The sequence below is a fragment of the Stenella coeruleoalba genome (genome assembly GCF_951394435.1).
Source record: "Stenella coeruleoalba genome assembly, contig: scaffold_225, whole genome shotgun sequence".
Taxonomy (NCBI): domain Eukaryota; kingdom Metazoa; phylum Chordata; class Mammalia; order Artiodactyla; family Delphinidae; genus Stenella; species Stenella coeruleoalba.
The window spans coordinates 366926-388759 of record NW_027646180.1 but is presented as its reverse complement, the minus strand read 5'-3'; the positions used below and the strand labels follow the sequence as shown (position 1 = coordinate 388759).

Genomic DNA, 21834 nt, shown 5'->3' with positions numbered 1-21834 from the left:
CTGTATATTCTGGGTATTAATTCCTTATCAGGAATTTGCAAATGTTTTCTCCCATTCTATGGGCTGCCTTTTTATTCTGTGGATAATGTCTTTTTTTTTTTTTTTTTTCCGGTACGCGGGCCTCTCGCCGCTGCGGCCTCTTCCCGCTGCGGAGCACAGCCTCCGGACCCGCAGGCCCAGCGGCCATGGCTCACGGGCCCAGCCGTTCCGCGGCACGTGGGATCCTCCCGGACCGGGGCACGAACCCGTGTCCCCTGCATCGGCAGGCGGACTCCCAACCGCCGCGCCACCAGGGAAGCCCTCTTTTTTTATTTTAACATCTTTATTGGAGTATAATTGCTTTACAATTTTGTGTTAGTTTCTGCTTTATAAAAAAGTGAATCAGCTATATGTATACATATGGGGATAGTGTCTTTTGATGCATGAAATTTAAAAATTTTCATGAAGTCTAATTTGTCTCTTCTTTTCTTTTGTTGCCTATACTTTTTTTTTTTTTTGGTACGCGGGCCTCTCACTGCTGTGGTCTCTCTTGTTGCAGAGCACAGGCTCCGGACGCGCAGGCTCAGTGGCCATGGCTCACGGGCCCAGCTGCTCCGTGGCATGTGGGATCCTCCTGGACCGGGGCACGAACCTGTGTCCCCTGTATCGGCAGGCGGACTCTCAACGACTGCGCCACCAGGGAAGCCCTGTTGCCTATACTTTTGGTGTCATATCCAAGAAATCACTGTCAATTTTAATGTTGTGACGCTTTTGCCCTATGTTTTCCTCTAAGAGTTTTATAGTTTAAAGTCCTACATTTAAGTCTGATCCATTTTCAGTTAGTTTTTGTACACAGTATTAGACAAGGGTCCAACTTCATTCTCTTGCATGTGAATATCCAGTTTCCCAGTACCATTTGTTGAAAAGATTGTCTTTTCCCAATTGTATGCTCTTGGCACCCTTGTCAACAATCATTAGATCATATATGTGAGAGTATATTTCTGGACCATATTTTAGTCCATTGGGCTATGTCTGTCTTTATGCCAGTACCACACTGGTTTGATTACTGTAGCTTTGTAGTAAGTTTTGAAATTAGGAAGTGTGAGTCCTAAAACTTTGTCCTTATTTTTCATGATCATTCTCACCATTTGGGGGTCCTTTGAGATTCCGTATAGATTTTAGGATGGGTTTAAAAAAATTTTCTGAAAAAAATGTAATTGGGATATTTTAAAACAACTTTATTGGAGTATAATTGTTTTACAATGGTGTGTTAGTTTCTGCTTTATAACAAAGTGAATCAGCTATACATATACATATATCCCAATATCTCCACCCTCTTGGCCTCCCTCTCACCCCTCCCTATCCCACCCCTCTAGGTGGTCACAGAGCACCCAGCTGATCTCCCTGTGCCATGCAGCTGCTTCCCACTAGCTATCTCTTTTACATTTGGTAGTATATATAAGTCCATGCCATTCTCTCACTTCATCCCAGTGTACCCTTCCCCCTCCCCGTGTCCTCAAGTCCATTCTCTACATCTGTGTCTCTATTCCTGTCCTGCCCCTAGGTTCTTCAGAATTTTTTTTTTTAAGATTCCATATATATGTGTTAGCATACAGTATTTGTTTTTCTCTTTCTGATTTACTTCACTCTGTATGACAGTCTCTAGGTCCATCCACCTCACTACAAACAACTCAGTTTTATTTCTTTTTATGGCTGAGTAATATTCCATTGTATATATGTGCCACATCTTCTTTATCCACTCATCTGTCAATGGACACTTAGGTTGCTTCCATGTCCTGGCTATTGTAAATAGTGCTGCCATGAACATTGTGGTACATGACTCTTTTGGAATTATGGTTTTCTCAGGGTATATGCCCAGTAGTGTGATTGCTGGGTCATATGGTAGTTCTATTTTAAGTTTTTTAAGGAACCTCCAAACTGTTCTCCATAGTGGCTGTACCAATTTACATTCCAACCAACAGTGCAAGAAGGTTCCTTTTCTCCACAACTTCTCCAGCATTTATTGTTTGCAGATTTTTAGAGGATGGCCATTCTGACTGGTGTCAGGTGATACCTCATTGTAGTTTTGATTTACATTTCTCTAATGATTAGTGATGCTGAGCATATTTTCACGTGTTTGTCAGCAATCTGTATATATTCTTAAGAGAAATGTCTATTTAGGTCTTCTGCCCATTTTTGGATTGGGTTGTTTGTTTTTTTGATATTGAGCTGCATGAGCTGCTTGTATATTTTAGAGATTAATCCTTTGTCAGTTGCTTCATTTGCAAATATTTTCTCCCATTCTGAAGGTTGTCTTTTCATCTTGTTTTTGGGTTCCTTTGCTGTGCAAAAGCTTTTAAGTTTCATTAGGTCCCATTTGTTTATTTTTGTTTTTATTTCCATTTCTCTAGGAGGTGGGTCAAAAAGGATCTTGCTGTGATTTATGCCATAGAGTGTTCTGCCTATGTTTTCCTCTAAGAATTTCATGATGTCCGGCCTTACATTTAGGTCTTTAATCCACTTTGAGTTTATTTTTGTGTATGGTGTTAGGGAGTGTTCTAATTTCATTCTTTTCCATGTAGCTGTCCAGTTTTCCCAGCACCATTTATTGAAGAGGCTGTCTTTTCTCCACTATATATTCTTACCTCCTTTATCAAAGATAAGGTGACCATATGTGCGTGGGTTTATCTCTGGGATTTCTATTCTGTTCCATTCATCTATATTTCTGTTTCTGTGCCAGTACTATACTGTCTTGATTAATGTAGCTTTGTAGTATAGTCTGAAGTCAGGGAGCCTGATTCCTCCAACTCCGTTTTTCTTTCTCAAGATTGCTTTGGCTATTCGGGGTCTTCTGTGTTTCCATACAAATTGTGAAATTTTTTGTTCTAGTGCTGTGAAAAATGCCAGTGGTAGTTTGACAGGGATTGCATTGAATCTGTAGATTGCTTTGGATAGTAGAGTCATTTTCACAATGTTGATTCTTCCAATCGAAGAACATGGTATATCTCTCCATCTGTTTGTATCATCTTTAATTTCTTTCATCAGTGTCTTATAATTTTCTGCATACAGGTCTTTTGTCTCCTTAGGTAGGTTTATTCCTAGATATTTTGGTCTTTTTGTTGCAATGGTAAATGGGAGTGTTTTCTTAATTTCAGTTTCAGATTTTTCATCATTACTGTATAGGAATGCAAGAGATTTCTGTGCATTAATTTTGTACCCTGCTACTTTACCAAATTCATTGATTAGCTCTTGTAGTTTTCTGGTAGCATCTTTAGGATTCTCTATGAATAGTATCATGTCATCTGCAAACAGTGACAGCTTTACTTCTTTTCCGATTTGGATTCCTTTTATTTCTTTTTCTTCTCTGATTGCTCTGGCTAAAACTTCCAAAACTATGTTGAATGATAGTGGTGAGAGTGGGAAACCTTGTCTTGCTCCTGATCTTAGTGGAAATGGTATCAGTTTTTCACCATTGAGGATGATGTTGGCTGTGGGTGTGTCATATATGGCCTGTATTATGTTGAGGAAAGTTCCCTCTATGCCTACTTTCTGGAGGGGTTTTATTATGAATCAGTGTTGAATTTTGTCGAAAGTTTTCTCTGCATCTATTGAGATGATCATATGGGTTTTCTCCTTCAATTTGTCAATATGGTGTATCACGTTGATTGATTTGCGTATATTGGGGAATCCTTGCATTCCTGGGATAAACCCCACTTGATCATAGTGTATGATCCTTTTAATGTGCTTTTGGATTCTGTTTGCTAGTATTTTGTTGAGGATTTTTGCATCTATGTTCATCAGTGATATTGGCCTGTAGTTTTCTTTCTTTGTGACATCTTTGTCTGGTTTTGGTATCAGGGTGATGGTGGCCTCGTAGAATGAGTTAGGGAGTGTTCCTCCCTCTGCTATATTTTGGAAGAGTTTGAGAAGGATAGGTGTTAGCTCTTCTCTAAATATTTGATAGAATTAACCTGTGAAGCCATCTGGTCCTGGGCTTTTGTTTGTTCGAAGATTTTTAATCACAGTTTCAATTTCAGTGCTTGTGATTGGTCTGCTCATATTTTCTATTTCTTCCTGGTTCAGCCTCGGCAGGTTGTGCATTTCTAAGAATTTGTCCATTTATTCCAGGTTGTCCATTTTATTGGCATACAGTTGCTTGTAGTAATCTCTCATGATCCTTTGTATTTCTGCAGTGTCAGTTGTTACTTCTCCTTTTTCATTTCTAATTCTATTGATTTGAGTCTTCTCCCTTTTTTTCTTGATAAGTCTGGCTAATGGTTTATCAACTTTGTTTATCTTCTCCAAGAACCAGCTTTTAGTTTTACTGATCTTTGCTATTGTTTCCTTCATTTCTTTTTCATTTATTTCTGATCTGATCTTTATGATTTCTTTCCTTCTGCTAACTTTGGGGGTTTTTTGTTCTTCTTTCTCTAATTGCTTTAGCTGTAAGGTTAGGTTGTTTATTTGAGATATTTCTTGTTTCTTAAGGTAGGATTGTATTGCTAGAGCTTCCCTCTTAGAACTGCTTTTGCTGCATCCCATTGGTTTTGGGTCATCCTGTTTTAATTGTCATTTGTTTCTAGGTATTTTTTGATTTCCTCTTTGATTTCTTCAGTGATCTCTTGGTTATTAAGTAGTGTGTTGTTTAGCCTCCATGTGTTTGTATTTCTTACAGATTTTTCCTGTAATTGATATCTAGTCTCATAGCGTTGTGGTCAGAAAAGATACTTGATATGATTTCAATTTTCTTAAATTTACCGAGGCTTGATTTGTGACCCAAGATATGATCTATCCTGGAGAATGTTTCATGAGCACTTGAGAAAAATGTGTATTCTGTTGTTTTGGGATGGAATGTCCTATAAAAATCAATTAAGTCCATCTCGTTTAACATATCACTGAAAGCTTGTGTTTCCTTATTTATTTTCATTTTGCATTATGTGTCCATTGGTGAAAGTGGCGTGTTAAAGTCCCCTACTACGAATGTGTTACTGTCGATATCCCCTTTTATGGTTGTTAGCATTTGCCTATGTATTGAGGTGCTCCTATGTTGGGTGCATAAATATTTACAATTGTTATATCTTCTTCTTGGATTGATCCCTTGATCATTATGTAGTGTCCTTCTTTGTCTCTTCTAATAGTCTTTGTTTTAAAGTCTACCTTGTCTGATATGAGAATTGCTACTCCAGCTTTCTTTCGATTTCCATTTGCATGGAATATCTTTTTCCATTCCCTCACTTTCAGTCTGTGTGTGTCCCTAGGTCTGAAGTGGGTCTCTTGTAGACAGCATATATACAGGTTTTGTTTTTGTATCCATTCAGCCAATCTATGTCTTTTGGTTGAAGCATTTAAAACATTTACATTTAAGGTAATTATCAATATGCATGTTCCTATTACCATTTTCTTAATTGTTTTGGGTTTATCATTTTAGGTCTTTTCCTTCTCTTGTGTTTCCTGCCTAGAGAAGTTCCTTTAGCATTTTTTGTAAAGCTGCTTTGGTGGTGCTGAATTCTCTTAGCTTTTGCTTGTCTGTAAAGGTTTTAATTTCTCCATCAAATCTGAATGAGATCCTTGCTGGGTAGAGTAATCTTGGTTGTAGGTTTTTCTCCTTCATCACTTTAAATATGTCCTGCCACTCCCTTCTGGCTTGCAGAGTTTCTGCTGAAAGATCAGTTGTTAACCATATGGGGATTCCCTTATGTGTTATTTGTTGTTTTTCCCTTGCTGCTTTTAATATTTGTTCTTTGTCTTTAATTTTTGATAGTTTGATTAATATGTGTCTTGGCATATTTCTCCTTGGATTTATCCTGTATGGGACTCTCTCTGTGCTTCCTGGACTTGATTGACTATTTCCTTTCCCATATTAGGGAAGTTTTCAACTATAATCTCTTCAAATATTTTCTCAGTCCCTTTCTCTTTCTTTTCTTCTTCTGGGACCCCTATAATTCGAATGTTGTTGCATTTAATATTGTCCCAGAGGTCTCTGAGACTGTCCTCAATTCTTTTCAATCTTTTTCCTTTATACTGTGCTGCAGTAGTTATTTCCACTATTTTATCTTCCAGGTCACTTATCGGTTCTTCTGCCGCAGTTATTCTGCTATTGTTCCCTTCTAGAGAATTTTAAATTTCATTTATTGTGTCGTTCATCACTGTTTATTTGCTCTTTAGTTCTTCTAGGTCCTTGTTAAATGTTTCTTGCATTTTCTCTATTCTATTTCCAAGATTTTGGATCATCTTTACTATCATTATTCTGAATTCTTTTTCAGGTAGACTGCCTATTTCCTCTTCATTTGTTAGGTCTGGTGGGTTTTTATCTCGCTCCTTCATCTGATGTGTGTTTCTTTGTCTTCTCATTTTGGTTAACTTACTGTGTTTGGGGTCTCCTTTTTGCAGGGTGCAGGTTCGTAGTTCCCATTGTTTTTGGTGTCTGTCCCCAGTGGCTAAGGTTGGTTCAGTGGGTTGTGTAGGCTTCCTGGTGGAGGGGACTAGTGCCTGTGTTCTGGTGGATGAGGCTGGATCTTGTCTTTCTGGTGGGCGGGTCCACGTCTGGTGGTGTGTTTTGGGGTGTCTGTGGACTTGTTACGATTTTAGGCAGCCTCTCTGCTAATGGGTGGGGTTGTGTTCCTGTCTTGCTACTTGTTTGGCATAGGGTGTCCAGCACTGTAGCTTGCTGGTCGTTGAGTGAAGCTGGGTGCTGGTGTTGAGATGGAGATCTCTGGGAGATTTTCACCGTTTGATATTACGTGGAGCTGGGAGGTCTCTTGTGGACTAGTGTCCTGAAGTTGGCCCTCCCACCTCAGAGGCACAGCACTGACTCCTGGTTGGAGCACCAAGAGCCTGTCCTCCACACGGCTCAGAATGAAAGGGAGGAAAAAAGAAAGAAAGAAGAAGATAAAATAAAATGAAGTTAGTAAAATAAAAAATAATTCTTAAGAAAAAAATTCTTTAAATAAAAACAAAAAACGGACAGACAGAACCCTAGGGCAAATGGTGAAAGCAAAGCTATACAGACAAAATCACAGACAGAAGCATACACATGCACACTCACAAAAAGAGGAAAAGGGAAAAAAATATATATCGTTGCTCCCAAAATCCACCTCCTCAATTTGGGATGATCCGTTGTCTATTCATGTATTCCACAGATGCAGGTACATCAAGTTGATTGTGGAGCTTTAATCCGCTGCTTCTGAGGCTGCTGGGAGAGATTTCCCTTTCTCTTCTTTGCACAGCTCCCAGGGTTTAGTTTTGAATGTGGCTCTGCCTCTGCGTGTAGGTCGCCGGAGGGCGTCTGTTCTTCGCTCAAACAGGACGGGGTTAAAGGAGCCGCTGATTTGGGGGCTCCGGCTCACTCAGGCCGGGGGGAGGGAGGGGTGCAGATGCGGGGCTGGCCTGCGGCGGCAGAGGCCGGTGTGACGTTGCACCAGCCTGAGGCGCGCCGTGCATTCTCCTGGGGAAGTTGTCCCTGGATCCCAGGACCCTGGCAGCGGCGGGCTGCACAGGCTCCCCGGAAGGGGGGTGTGGATAGTGACCTGTTCTCACACACAGGCTTCTTGGTGGCGGCAGCAGCAGCCTTAGCGTCTCATGCTTGTCTCTGGGGTCTGCGCTGTTAGCCGCGGCTCACGCCTGTCTCTGGAGCTCCTTTAAGCAGCACTCTTAATCCCCTCTCCTCGCGCACCAGGAAACAAAGAGGGAAGAAAAAGTCACTTGCCTCTTCGGCAGGTCCAGACTTCTCCCCGGACTCCCTCCCGGCCAGCCGTGGTGCACTAACCCCCTGCAGGCTGTGCTCACGCCGCCAACCCCCGTCCTCTCCCTGCGCTCCGACCGAAGCCCGAGCCTCAGCTCCCAGCCCCGCCCGCCCCAGCAGGTGAGCAGACAAGCCTCTCGAGCTGGTGAGTGCCGGTCGGCACCGAGCCTGTGCGGGAATCTCTCCGCTTTGCCCTCCGCACCCCTGTGGCTGTGCTCTCCTCCGCGGCTTCGAAGCTCTCCCCCTCCGCCACCTGCAGTCTCCGCCCGCGAAGGGGCTTCTGGTGTGTGGAATCCTTTCCTCCTTCACGGCTCCCTCCCGCTGGTGCAGGGCCCGTCCCTATTCTTTTGTTTCTGTTTATTCTTTTTTCTTTTGTCCTACCCAGGTACGTGGAGAGTTTCTTGCCTTTTGGGAGGTCTGAGGTCTTCTGCCAGCGTTCAGTAGGTGTTCTGTAGGAGTTGTTCCACGTGTAGATATATTTCTGGTGTTATCTGTGGGGAGGAAGGTGATCTCGCGTCTTACTCTTCCGCCATCTTGAAGCTCTCCTGTTATTTTTAATAGTTATTAGTTTTGTATATTCTGCATTTTTTTCTACTTAGAAAGTTATCATGCTTTAACATATTTTTGGTCTTGCTGAATCCACCAAGACCTCTAGTACAATGTTGCTTCCAACAAATTCTCTTTAAGAAAAAATATTTAAAGGTTTTTGGTAGCTAAACCTTGTCAGGCCAAAGAATTCCATTGCATTTTTAATTTGCCAAAAGTTTTATATCATAAAAGAGTGTTAAATTCTTTCAACTTTTTTTTCCTTTACTTTTGAGATGATCTTAAATTTTCTCTCCTTTAATATGTTAGTGCTTTGAATGACAATGATAGATTTTGTAATGTTAAACTATCCTTGTCTTTTTGAGATAAACCTGACTGGGTCATGGTGAATTATCTGTTTTTTATAAGGAGCAAAATTATTTGCTAATATTTTCTTTGGAATATTTGTATCTGTTTCATGAAGGAGACCGTCCCGCAACTTTCTTTCCCATGCTATCCTTGTCTGGCTCTGGATTAAGGTTACATTGACTTGTAGAATGAATTGGGCATTATTCCCGCTTTTTCACGTTTTGCGAGTTTCTATAAAATTTGAATGATTTTTTTAAAATTTGATGAAACATGGCCCTGGTATTTTTATTTGAAAAGATTTTAAACTACTTCAACTTATTTAATTAATATAGTACTATTGAGCTTTTCTGTTGAGTCATTTTTGATAAGATACTTTTCTAGTATTTTAAAATTTTATCTAAATATTAGTGCAATACATTTATTTATTATATCCTCTTACTACTTTTTTTAATCAATAACTAATTTTAACCCCTCTTTTTTAATATATTTAAAAAAATTAAATTTATTTTTGGCTGTGTTGGGTCTTCATTGCTGCACGCAGGCTTTCTCTAGTTGCGGCGAGCAGTGGTTACTCATCGTTGCAGTGCATGGGCTTCTTGTTGCGGTGGCTTCTCTTGTTGCGGAGCACGGGCTCTAGGTACGTGGGCTTCAGTAGTTGCAGTACACGGGCTTAATAGTTGCTACACGTGGGCTCTAGGGCACGTGGGCTCCAGTAGTCATGGCACGTGGGCTCAGTAGTTGTTGCTCGCGGGCTCTAGAGTACAGGCTCAGTAGTTGTGGTACATGGGCTTAGTTGCCCCACGGCATGTGGGAATCTTCCATGGCTTGAACCTGTGTCCCCTGCATTGGCAGGCATATTCTTAACCATGCACCACCAGCAAGTCCCAGTCCCTCTTTTTATTACAATTTTTTTTTTTTTTTGCGTTACGTGGGCCTCTCACTGTTGTGACCTCTCCCGTTGTGGAGCACAGGCTCCGGACACGCAGGCTCAGCAGTCATGGCTCACGGGCCCAGCCGCTCCGCGGCATGTGGGACCTTCCCGGACTGGGGCACGAACCTGTGTCCCCTGCATCGGCAGGCGGACCCTCAACCACTGCGCCACCAGGGAAGCCCTATTACATATATTTTTATTTTTGTTTTTTGCCATCTCTCTTTTATTCTTGTCTAGTTTCCTCAGAGGTCTGTCCCTTTTAAGAAACAATTTTGGATTTGTTGTCCCTCTTTGTTGCTTCGCTTCTTATATTTCATTGATTTTTTTGTTTATATGTTTATTATCTACTTCCTTCTTCCTTTGTGTTTACTTTGCTGCTCTTTTCCCAACTTTAAAACTTGGACTCTTTATTAATTCAGTGCTTTCTCCTTTCCAGACATTTAAGGCCATGGATTTCTCTTCTGATTTGACCCACGAGACATGTGGAGTTCAATTATCCTTTTGTCCTGGATGTCTTTCTCATTTGCAGTGCTGTCAGAGAACTTGACACTGTGCCTTTAATATTTTGCAGTTTACCTGTGGCCCAACAGGTGTTGAGCTTTACAGGTCGGCTATGTGTTCGGGGAGAGTGGGGCTGGCTGGACCGCGCTGGTGGACCCTGCTCTTAGGTCTGGAGCCCAGTCTGGCCAGGTCCCTGCCACCTCGCCATTGAGACTGCTCTTGGGAGGCCACCTGGATCCCCTCAGCCTCTGCCCAGACCCTTCAGGAGCAGGGATGCAGTGCAGCTCTCCCTCCACACGGCACCCCTCGTGGTGTCCCCGCCAGTCCTGGGCGCCGACCCTGCCACGTGCTGGTCCCCAGTTGGGTCCTCCGCCTCTGAGTGCTTCCCAAGCCCCTAAGTCCTGGCTGCATCGATGCTGTGATGCAGGAGGCCCTGGGGCCATCTATCTCCACAGGCCCTCAGCCTTCTCTAGACACGTGTGTGATCTGAGTGCTTCTCTCGGTGCACACCCCCTCCCTTCAGGACCTCTTGGCTTCCACCCTCCCTCCTGCACAGCCTGCTGTCCAGTGCAAGATTGAAAAGCGCCGCCCCCCCCCAGATGCCTCCTGGGGCTTCCCATCGACCCAGCATAAAGCCTGGAGCTCAGACAGGGCTGGCATGGCCCCTGAGGTCAGCCCTGCTCTGTCTCCTGACCTCCTTCTCCCCAGACTTCCATCTGCTCACGCAGCCCCGCTGGCCTTCCCACTGCTCCTTGAACTTGCCAAGCCATTTCTGCCCCTGGAACTTTTTACCTTCTGCTCCTTCTGCGAGGATGCACCTCCCCAACCCCATGCAGACCGTGCATCCTCTCAGACCACGCCAGGCACTGAGGTGCCCGTCCTTGCCTGGCTACCTTGCCCTTTGTAGGGCGTTGATCAGTTTCTAATTATATCGTTCTCCCCCATCAGGACAGTGGTGCCATGTGCAGTCACACGTGTGTGTCTCCACCTTAACACCTGTGTGGCACGCAGTGGGTCGGCTTGAATAGTTGCCACCTGACGCATGGTCTGCTGTTGATAGTCGCTTTTCTTTGATTACCTGTGACTTTTGACAATTTCCCGTGTTTTATTGGTTATTTGTTGTTTACAACTCGCTGGAAATGATCTCCCCTTCTGCTGAAAACTTTTCCTTGAAGTTTGTCCCATTCACGTTTTTTTCAACGTTCATTTAGTTGGACTCTGTGAATATTAATTTTATGGATTAACTTGACTCGGCCACAGGACCCAGATATTTGGCCAAACACTAGTCCAAACGGTGAAGGTATTTGAAAATGGGATTAACATTTAAATCAGTAGATGTTGCATAAAGCAGATTGTCCTACGTGGGTGGGCCTCATCTAATCAGGTGAAGGCCTTAAGAGGAAAAGCTCGAGGTTCCCTGAGGGAGAGGGGATTTGCCTCTGGACTCAAACTGTGGCATCAACTCTTCCCTGGGTCTCTGGGCTGCTGGCCCACCCTACAGGTTTTGGACTCTCCAAATCTTGACAATCACAGGACCCAATTCCTTAGACTCTCTCTTCCCCGCTATCTGTATATCAATATACGCATGTACATTTATCTCTCTATCTCGTATATTTATTCTCTGAAGAACCCTGACTGATACAGACTCTTTTGCATGTTATATACTTCAGCCGCTCTCTCTCCCATAGTATTTAGCTTTGTTTATTGTGATTTTATCCTCATAGATTAAAATTTTTTCTTTCTGTAGGCAAATCTATCAATATTATTTTTAAAGTTCCTGGCTGTGGTGTCATTCTGAGAAAACGCCTATTCACCCTGGCAGAGCATAAATAATTTCCCATAATTTCCTCTGGTCTGAGTTTTGATTTGCATCAAATGCTGGTCCTGACTTTGCTTTTGTCCTGACGGTGAGAGCAGGTGTCCTGTCTCTTTGCTCTTTCCATCTCCCAACTCTTTTGAGGTCTTGTCCTGGTCATATGTCTTCTAGAATAAACTCAACAAACAAGGGCCTGCTGTGGGCCAGGAACAGACATGGGCCGTGGCTGGAGAGCACAGCCTGGTTTCTGCCCAGGTCTGGGGAGGCTTCATTCCCAAGCCTTGGGGAGCAGGAATGGCGGAGACCCTTTTCCCCAAGCACCAAGGGAGGGGCGGGCAGTTGGGCCCCAGGCAGGGGCTGGGAAGTGAATCCCACACCACGGGGCCAGGATTGTCAGGCCTTGATTTAAGTATGGGAGGGCGGATGTGTGCTGTTTGTTACCACAGCTGGAAACAGATGTTTCTGCCCTGGGAGGAGGGTGTCCAGGCAGGTGGGGCTGCGGGGACTCGGGTGAGCTGCAGAGCAAGGGGGGAATACGGCCCTCGGCTGCATGTCACAGGGCTGAGTGGCGGCCGGGGCTGCGGTGCCAGGAAGGCCACAAACACAGCCTTGTCGGGGGAAATGGCCGAGCCCGGGGCCCCAGGGCTGTCACATGCCTCCTGCAGAGAGGCCTCTGGAGTGACAGAGGTAGACTGATGGTTATTTAAGATAAAAAGGGGAAGTCTGCGGACAGGCGGCTCGCTGGGTTTTTCTGTTGAAGAACTGGGTGAAAGTGTGCGGAGTCCACCTGGCAGGCGCCGAGGGCTGAGGGCTGGCTGCGGTCAGGGGAGCTCGGCCGCTAGGCGGGGTGCAGGGACGTTTGTGGGTGACAGCGCACTTCATGCCTTATTTTGGGGCTTTTCGTGGAAGTGTTTCCTGGACAGAAGGAAGCTCAAGTGCAGACCCCCTGGCCCAGACCAGCACCCACCATGCTCAGGGGATCGCGGCTGTAGGCTTTGGTGCTGACAGCCCTTCTGGCCTCCCAGGGCCTGTGGGTGGGTCCCACGGCGCAAACCCCAGGGCAGGGCGGGGAGCCTGGAGCGCGGGCCTGGGGGCAGCCGGGAGATGCTGTGGCCACACAGGGGCCTTCTGTGGAGAGGTCGGCTGGGGGCCCACGTGCGTGCCCTCCTTGGTGGCTCTGAGGCCTCTCACCCCACCAGCCAGACTGCCCCTCCCTTCCTTCACACATTGCTTAGCTGCTGTGCACGCCGGGGCTGTACCATCCGGGCTGTCCAGGCTGGAGATAAGGCAGCACCAGGGGCCCCAGAGGTGGGGAGGTGCCGTGAAAGTGGGACACGGGCGTGGGGCAGGGTGGCTTGGCCGGTCTGGGTCAGCCGGGTGAGGCGTGGAAGTTTTGATTTCATTCTTGGTGTGACAGGAGCCCATCACTGGGTTTGGGCTGGGGCTGCCGGGACAGATGCGAGTTTTGAAAGACCGCCCTGGCTGCGGGCCAGGGAGCGGGTGAGCGGGAGTCGTCTGGAGATGACCCTGAGGTGTCTTTTTGGCAGGTGTTCATTTACTGAGGTGGGAGAGAGGGGGCGAGGGGTCGATCTCAGAAGGGAAGTTACTTTGGGGCCGCTCCATCCGGTCCACCTGTGACCTTGGGACATGCTCTGTGCCAGGGGCAGCCCCGGTCTCCATCCCCTCAGTGAATGTCTGTCGGCACCTCCTGCACGCGGACTTTGTTCAGGGAGCAAGGGAAAACCCTGTGCTCTGGGGTAAACTTTCTGGGTGAGGACAAAGAAACAGCCAGCTAGTGTCATGAGTACGTGAGCCGTAGAACGTGCCAGAAGGGCCAAAGAAGAGACCTCGGCAGGGAAGGGGGATGGGTGTGGTGCCGTTCTCATTAGGGCAGATGGGGTGGGCTTCATGCAAAGACTTGAAGGGGGTGAGGGAGGGACCCTCCAGAGCCTGGGAAGAGGTCTCTTCGAGGGGACAGCCAGTGGGGAGGCCCTGCCCGGAGGAGGGGGCAGGTGGGGTGGAGGGACGGGAGGCTGGGGCAGGGCGGGGCCACCACGAGGACCCCAGGACCTGCAGGTGAATTTCTAATCAAATGTGAGGCCCTTTCGGGCTGTGGACCAGCTGAGGCCTCATCCAAGATCTCGAGACAGGGCTGCCCTCGCTGCCGGGCTGAGGAGGCTGCAGAAGGCAAGGGGGTGCAGAGAATGCCACCAAGGAGCCTGCAGGCATGGCGACTGCCCTGGCCAAGGCGGCGGGCCGGCCAGTGTGGGAAATGAGGCTTCCTGGATGGGTGTGGCAGGCAGAGCACAGGTCTGCTGCTCGACTGGGGCAGGCTGCAGAGAAAGAAGGGAGTCAATTCCCAGAGTTTGCACCTAAGCCGCTGGCAGGGCGGGGCACCCTTGGCTGGGACGGGGAGGATGCTGGGGATGGGCTGGTCTGGAGGGACTGTCGGTGTCTTAGTTCCTGCGGCTGCAGCAAATTACCACAAACACGTGTCTGCTCACGGTCTGCAGGCCAGACGTCTGAAACAGTCTCACTGGGCCTCGAGCAAGTGAGGGCAGGGCTGCGCGGGGAGGGCCTGCTCCTGGCCTTTTCCAGCCGCCCGAGCGGCATCCCTTGGCCCGTGGCCCTGTCCTCCGTCTTCGAAGCCGGCAGGGTAGCCGGCCCTGCCTCTGTGTCACAGGCCCTTCCTCTTTGTGCCAGGCCCCCCGTGCCTCCCCCTCGTGAGGACCTGGTGATGACGCTGGGCCGAGAGGCTGGGACCCTCGCGCATCTCAGGGTCCCGGGCGTAGTCATCTGCACAGTCCCCACTCACAGGCTTCAGGGATCAGGACATCTTCAGGACCGTGTCCAGCCCGCCAGCCAGATGTTTGGTGGCAGGTGTGTTGAGGGTGAGACGTGTTGTTGACTTCCAGCGCCAACATGTGGAATGAGGTCCACATTTGGGGACAAGAGAGGAATGCCAGCCGTGGACAAATGCTGTTGGGCCACAGGCTGGGTTGGGGGCTGCAGGGCACAACCAGTGACAAGGGGAAGCTGGCAGCGTGGTGTCCAGGAGCCAGCGAGGGGGGCGAGAGCATGACGCCCGACACGCAGACTGGTCAGGGAGGGCACGGCCTCGGCACCGACCCCTCACCCCCGCCCTGGTCCGCGGGTGGAGAAGCAGGGAGGACATGCCCGAGGCTGGCAGCCGGGCAGGTGTCCGCCACGCTGGCCGCCCCTCCTGGTGGGGCGAGAAAGCCTGGGCTGATCGGGGCCAGGTCCACCCCCTCGCCTGCCGCGGGGACTCCGGGCAGTGGCGGGGAGTGACCAGGTGCTGGGCAGGACCAGCGTCTTCTCCAAGCCCTGTGGGGCAGCACTTTGTCTACTCCCCAGCCCGCCCTGCGTGAGGGGTGCTGTCGCCGCGTCTGACGGAGGGGTGGATGCATGGAGGGCTCGGGGGCTGCCCGAGCCGTGCAGATGGTGAGGGCGGCTCTGTGCGCCCAGCTGCTCCCGCCACCACCACTCAGTGCTGTCTCCCGTGCGTGTGCGTGTGTGCGCTGCACGAGCACACGTGTGCCTGTGTGTGAGTGTGAGTCCGTGTGTGTGCGTGGCTGCAGACCCGCACATGTGTGCCCACGTGCATATGCCCTTGCTTTTGCATGTGTTTGCACACGTGCGTGTGCGTGTGCTTGCAGGGTGCAGACCCACGTGTGCACTGCATGTGTAGGCGCACAATGCTCATGTGTGTGAGGAGTGCATGCATGTGTGCACGTGTGCCTGCCTGTGTGGACGGGCACATGCCTGGTGTGGGCAGCAGGGCCTTTGGTGCAGGGAGCTCTCCCAGCTTCCTTGTCGCGGCAGCTCCCCGATGCATGCCCTGACCCTGCCGGCCCCCGTCCTCGGATGTTTGCCCTCAGCCTTCTGGGTTCTCTGACCTGGGGATACCCGAAAGGCTGGGACACAGAAACAGGAGGCAGAGGACATGAGCCAAAGCTGTTTATGGGGCTGGACGGTGGGCGGGAAGGTAAGGGGGCCACAGTCAGGACCGCTGGCTCAGGGCCAGCTGGGGGAGCCACCCACCTCCCTGTATCATGATGCCCTCCTCTCTGTGTCGGGGGCTGGGCTCTGCCGTGGGCAGAGGAGAGTGATTGGGGGTCAGGGGTGGGGCTGGAGGCCTCTGTGCACAGGGTGGAGTCCTGCCCTCTGGCAGCAGTGGGCGGCGTGGAGGCCAAGCTTCCCCTGCTGCAGTGCCGGCACCAGCTCTCTGGGACTACTTCACCTGCAGCAAGAGCCCCAGGGTCAGGAAGGCGGCGGGGTCCCAGAGGACAGGGTGCAGGCCCCCAGGTCAGGGCCCCCCCGCCCAGCTGAGTCAGGGACCCCACCTCTCTGACCCCCACGAGCGCAGGTCCAAATGCCTGTCCTATGCTAGGGCTGTGGGTGGAGGGAGGGGAGCCGCCCTGCCGGGCTCCCTGCTCACGGGGCGCCAGCTGCCTGGGCCACCCTACCTTGATGAAGGTGACGAAGCCGCCGTAGAGCAGAGTGACAAGGAAGAGGGCCACGAAGGTGAGCCACAGGCGGCCCGTGTCCTCCAGCTCTGAGTAGTCGTCACCGCTCTCGTCCTGGCTCCGCGGGGGCAGGGTGGCCAGACCTGGGGAAGCGCCAGTGCCACTGAGACCACGCCTGCGCCGGCACACGGTGGGCCCTCAACGCGCACATGCAAACGGCCTGCTCCCTGCCGGGCCGCGCTGGCCGCTGGCGCTCCGCAGGGCCCGCCGGGTCACTGTGCCTGGTGGGGCTGACGGTCTGGAACCAAACTGACTCACAGCTCAGTTCATGCCAGCATGACTGGGCGCAGCGAGTGGGGGGCACTGACACCGATGTGGACACAGGGGGCCCGGCCCGGCCAGGCTGGACCGCGAGAGCCTCCCTCAGAAGTGGCAGCTCTGTGACAGGGTGAAAGATAAGATGGTGCCAGCCAGGCAGAGAGAGCTGGGAACAGCGTCCAAGCAGGAGGAACAGCATGAAGAGTGCCCTGTCTCAAGAGAGCCTGACCCGGAAAAGTGGACGGGAGCTCCGTGTGCCTGCAGCAGGGACCTGGGGCCAAGCGGCGGGAGAGGAGGCCAGAGTGGGGCTGGGGCCGGGCCCTGCTGGTGACTTTATCCTGAGAACAAAGGGCTTTAAGCAAGGGCATGTGAAGGCCAAGTTTGAATATCAAAAAGTCATTCCTGCTGGAGTTGGAGTGGTTGGGGTGCAAGGCAGGATGAGAGGAACTTGCTAGCGTCCGAGCCCAGGTTAACACACTTGTGCGGAAAGCGCCCCAAAGTCCGGAGGGAGACCCCGGGGGCAGGTAGGAAGTACTGGGTCCCGGGACCCATCTCATGCCCCGGACTTTCCTAGTCGTTCATTCCATGAATGTTTATTGAGGGTCTTCCTCGTGCTTGACCAGAGTTACTGGAAGTGGGGTCTGTACGTGGTACTGGCCGGGAACCACTGGTCACAGGGCACAGGAAATAGGTATGGAAACTGTGTGCATTGGAAATTTTTATAGCAGTCTGTTGAATCTAATAATAAAAAATCAGCACATCTTGGTTTCTGTTTGTCTCAGATTTCTAGTAATTAGTTCATATTGTATTCTGCAAAGGTATTGGTCCATGATTCATTGGAAAAAATTTAAAAGGCAGCAGCCCTTTGCCACAGAAAACTTGAAGGAGCCTGTTCTACACACATGGAACGCAGGGGTGAGCAGGCCGGGCGTCAGTGAGATGGGTAAACATGACGACAGGTTCCCATGGACCTGCTCCATCCAGTTAAAGGCCAGGTGTACCAGATGCCCCATGACCCAGCCCTGGCGTCAGGGATGTCTTCTCAGTTACACAAGAGAGCTCGTGTGAATGATAAGCAGAAGTTGGCGGGATGAGAAGGTGGGAAAGATTTAGGGTGGGGGAAGCAGCGTTGGGAAGAATTGCAGGTGAGAGAGGTCATGCCCATTCACCCCTCTGGAGCGGGGCAGGAATGTGTCAGCGGGCAGCCCATTGGGCACAGTCTGAGAAACCCTGGGACAGGGTTTCTGTCCTGTCCTGACAGGGACAGGATCTGGAAGTTTTCCTTAGGGCAAAAGAAGCCATGAAAAGCGCTTAAGCCGAGGGGCGACGTGACTGGCATTGCTTCCAGTCCCCACATCTGGGTCACCTGTGGGTCTGATTCTATTTGCTAGTTTAAATCTTGATGATGCGTGAAGGTTTTCGCTTATGTGCATGCTAGGAGATTTTGATTGCATGTGGACGTTGTGCACAGACAGACAGGGAGCCTGAGGTAGATTATCCATGTGTATTTTCCGTGAAGTGGGCACACACCTCCTCTGTTGGGCGGGGAGGGTGAGGGGCTCATTGTTTTCACCAGGAGTTGAGCTGGGCTGGGTAGCAGGATCGCTGGCTCCTGGGTCTGAATGTTTGGGTGGGGTCAGGCCCCTCCAGTGGGGCTTTGGGGTCTAAGCCTCGTCCAAGGCTGGAGATCTCTTGCCTCGCTCTGCTCCCAGACACTGCTCACTCAGCAGAAGTCCTGGGTGGGGGAAGCGGCGGGTGGGGGAGGTTTGTCTGGGGCCCATCTGTATTCCCACTCCCAGGCCAGCCCACACAGACGCTACACCTCGGCAGATTCCCTCGCGTCCCTCTCCTCTCATGGCTGCCCAGGCCTCTTGTCCGCCTGTCTGGGATGAGGATACAGTGGCCAGCAGCCTCCTCTGGCCCAGGGATCTGGGTCAGTTGGACGCTGAGTCCTCAGCTCTTCAGAGGCCTTAAATAAATCTGATTTCTACTGTTTACTCGACGTTGTCCTGTCGCCGCGTGAGTGGCCATCTCACTAGCTTCTGCACCCTAAGTGGAAGCAGAACCTCGATGGATGTTTAAAGATCACCTTGGCTGCTGAGTGAAGGATGGGCTGTGGAGGGGGCGACGCTGGCAGCGAGACCGGCAGGGAGCGCGGAGGTCTGGGGTGGGGTCAACAGAGAGAGGCGTGAGGACTCGAGGTATTCAGGAGTTGGGGGGCTGCCTGGCTGCGAGGGTGGCGGAGGGCCGAGGTCCCTTGGCTTCACTTTGGGGGATAGGACGCATGGCTGAGGAGTGCTGGGGCCGCAGAGCAGGCCAGGAGGGAGAGGCGAGGCGCCCCATGGGAGGCAGCGTTCCAGCTGCCGTTTTGTAACAATAACGAGGACCACAGGTGCTGGCCTAGGCTGAGCACGCTGCAAGTCTCCCCTCCTTTGGGAAGAGGCGGATGGTGGTGGGCTGACCCTAGAGCGGCGGGGGATGGCGGGCCTACGGATGGAGGACCGGGGGGACACTGGGTCCTTGGAGGAAAGCAGCAGGACCCGTCGAGGCAGCAAGCCACGACTCGGGGGGCATGCAGCTGGCCCAGCGAAGAGAGAGGCTGCAATCCAGGCTGTGCAGGGGCTGAGGAGAGGGTGGCCGAGGCTGCCTTAAGCAGGGAGCCGTCCTGGCTGCCCTCCACTGGTCGGGAGGAGGGGTCGGGGCAGGGAAGGCCCAGCTGCCTGCCGGCTCAGACCCGGGGTGAGATGGTGCGGGCCGTGGCCTCCTGGACGAGGCCTTTCTTCCCCTCACTCCCAGGGGGCCCTGCGGACTGGCCAGGCCTCCTGCCGCCTCTGCCGCCCACCCTGTCTCCAGAGTGTGTGGCCCTGGCGGGTGGACATATTTCTGGCCCCTGTGGGAGGTGTGGGTCAAGGCTCTGAAGGTGCCCGGTCCAGGGTCTCCTGGGACATGAGACCACGGAGAGCCTGCGCTGTGCCTGGGGGCCCGTCTGCCCAGGGGAAGAGAGAGGGGCAGGGGCAGGAGGCCATTTCAGTGACCCAGGAACAGACAGGCCAGAGGGGCGTGAGCCGTGACAGGTGGCCCAGCACAGACGGCGCCTGGATGGGGAGGGGCAGTGCTGTGAATCGGGCTGTGCCCCAGGCGGGCACTTCAGGAGGACACCTGCTGGGGCACAGGTAGGTGGGCCGGGGGTGCAGCCGCTCTCCGGGGGACCCTGCAGGGCCAGCGGGGGCACTGCCCACCAGGAGGCCGCTGCTGCCAGGCCCGTCTGTGTGAGGGCTGCTGTCCGGGCGTCTCCTCCACTCCGAGGGGTGCCCCTGGCGAGGGCCAGGGCCGTAGGCGAGGTGCCCGACCCCAGTACAGCAGGAGCCTTCCTGTCCCCCTCGCCTTGCCGACTCGGGCCCCCCAGCTGCCAACACCTTCCTCTGCCTGGCTCCTGTCGGGTGGCCTGGGGCCTGGGCCCCTGCTACAGCTCCTGCCCGGCCCAGGGTGCCCACCACTGTCCCTGGGCCCCCACTACAGCCTCTTCTCTGGCGCTGTCTGTCCACTCTTCCCCTCTGAGTGGCGTGTGGTCAGGGCCTGCCGTGGGTGTGTGCTGGTCTGACTCCCTTGGGTGCCCTAACCCAGCCCCCGCTTCCGGGCATATCTGGCTTCCCAGGTGCTGACCGTGCCCCCGGATGGGCGGAGGTCTTGGGGGCTGGGGAGGCTTGGACGCCCCCGGGGGGCCGCTGTCTGGGGTGATCACCCTCACACCCAGCCCAGGGAAGGCCCTGCTCTGCACCCAGAGGTGGGTGCACCTTGGAGGGAGATGGCTGCTCCTCAGGGACTGGGGTGGGGGGGCCCACCTCCCACCCTTCCTGGGCCAGCACATGGTGTGTGGACACGGGGCCGGGCCTGATGGGGCAGCTTCCAGGGCACCCAGAGCCCCCAGGGCAGGGAGGCGTGCACTCCAGACGTGCAGCAGCCTGGTCCCCGCTGCCCGGCTCCTCCGGGGCTGCCCCTCCGCCCCGGCCCAGCGTCTGCCACCGGCTCGGATGGAAGCCCCCAGCCCGCGTGACTCACCACCAGTGTCCAGGTTCCAGCTGGCGCTGAGCAGCGTCCGGGAGGCCTCGTGCCTGACCACACAGGTGTAGGTGGCAGCCGCACGGCCCGGGAAGGCGGGGACGCGCAGGACGCTCCAGGTGCGGAACGAGGAGTTCCCAGGCTGGGCTGCGGGGCGCGCCGTGGCGGACCAAGAAGGGTCCACCTCGCGCTGCCCCTCCATCCAGGCGAGGAGGATGCCCAGCGGTGAGAAGTTGGACACCTCGCACAGGAGCCAGGTGGCTGCCTCGGCAGCGGGCAGTGGACTGGGCGCCGTCAGGACGCGGACGGCAGGCTTGCTGGGCGCCAAGGCCTCTGTAGCGAGAAGCCCGGTCACGCTTTGGGCCGGGGGCATCGGGAGAAGCCAGGCGGCCAGGGGACGCTGGGTCCCACCCCCCGGGGTCCCCTGGTGGAAGGAGGTGGCCAGGGGCGCTGCCGGCTGCGGTGTGGGGCGCAGGGGGCCCGCGGCTGCCCTGTCTCCCCGGCCTGGGAGCCGCCCTCACCGTGTTCTCTCTGTGCTGCCAGAGTGACCGGGGACTGCAGGCCAGGGCCACTCAGCGTGCAGGTGACGGACGCCCCGCTGGCCCACGAGGCCCTGGGCAGGGGCAGGTGGCTGCTCTGGCTCCAGGACCCGTTGGTGTGCTCTTTGGGCTCCTCCTCCGTGTGCCCGCTGTGGGGCTTCCCATCCACCTCCCAGGACAAGCGGGCTGCCTGCAGGTCGCCTCCCACCGCCAGGCAGGTGAAGGTGGCCTGAGCCTGGAGCCACAGGCCCTGCAGGGGAGGGCGCAGCAGGTAGACCCTGGGGGGCTGGGTGTGGTTCCGGCACTCTGCAGGGGACAGGGACAGGTTGGCGAGGGTGCGTGGTGGTCCCTGGCGCAGTGGATGGGAGCGGGGTCGAGGGGTGGCCAGCAGCTCCTGGTGTCTTTAGTCACCGCCCAGCCCCAGGCCTGCCCTCTCCCCAGAGCCACCGGCCCTTGCTGCTTTCAGAAGGGCAGTGGGCCGGTGACCTCCCGTTGCCCACAGCCGGGCTGGGGTCTCGCTTGCAGGCAGGCTCTCTCGGCCGCTGAAAGTTCTCCACCCTTCTCCCCAC

At 52.6% G+C, this 21834-nt stretch overlaps 2 gene segments (V, D, J or C); both read right to left on the bottom strand.

Moving 5' to 3' along the window:
* The window catches only part of LOC307181284 (immunoglobulin heavy constant epsilon-like), a 112387-nt gene that overhangs the window by 73439 nt on the left and 17114 nt on the right, over positions 1 to 21834 (bottom strand).
* The window catches only part of LOC307181280 (immunoglobulin heavy constant delta-like), a 32385-nt gene that overhangs the window by 7984 nt on the left and 2567 nt on the right, over positions 1 to 21834 (bottom strand). Inside the window, exons 5-7 of the C gene segment in view lie at positions 21248 to 21571; positions 20727 to 21059; positions 16350 to 16492 (exon numbers count right to left, since the gene is read on the bottom strand).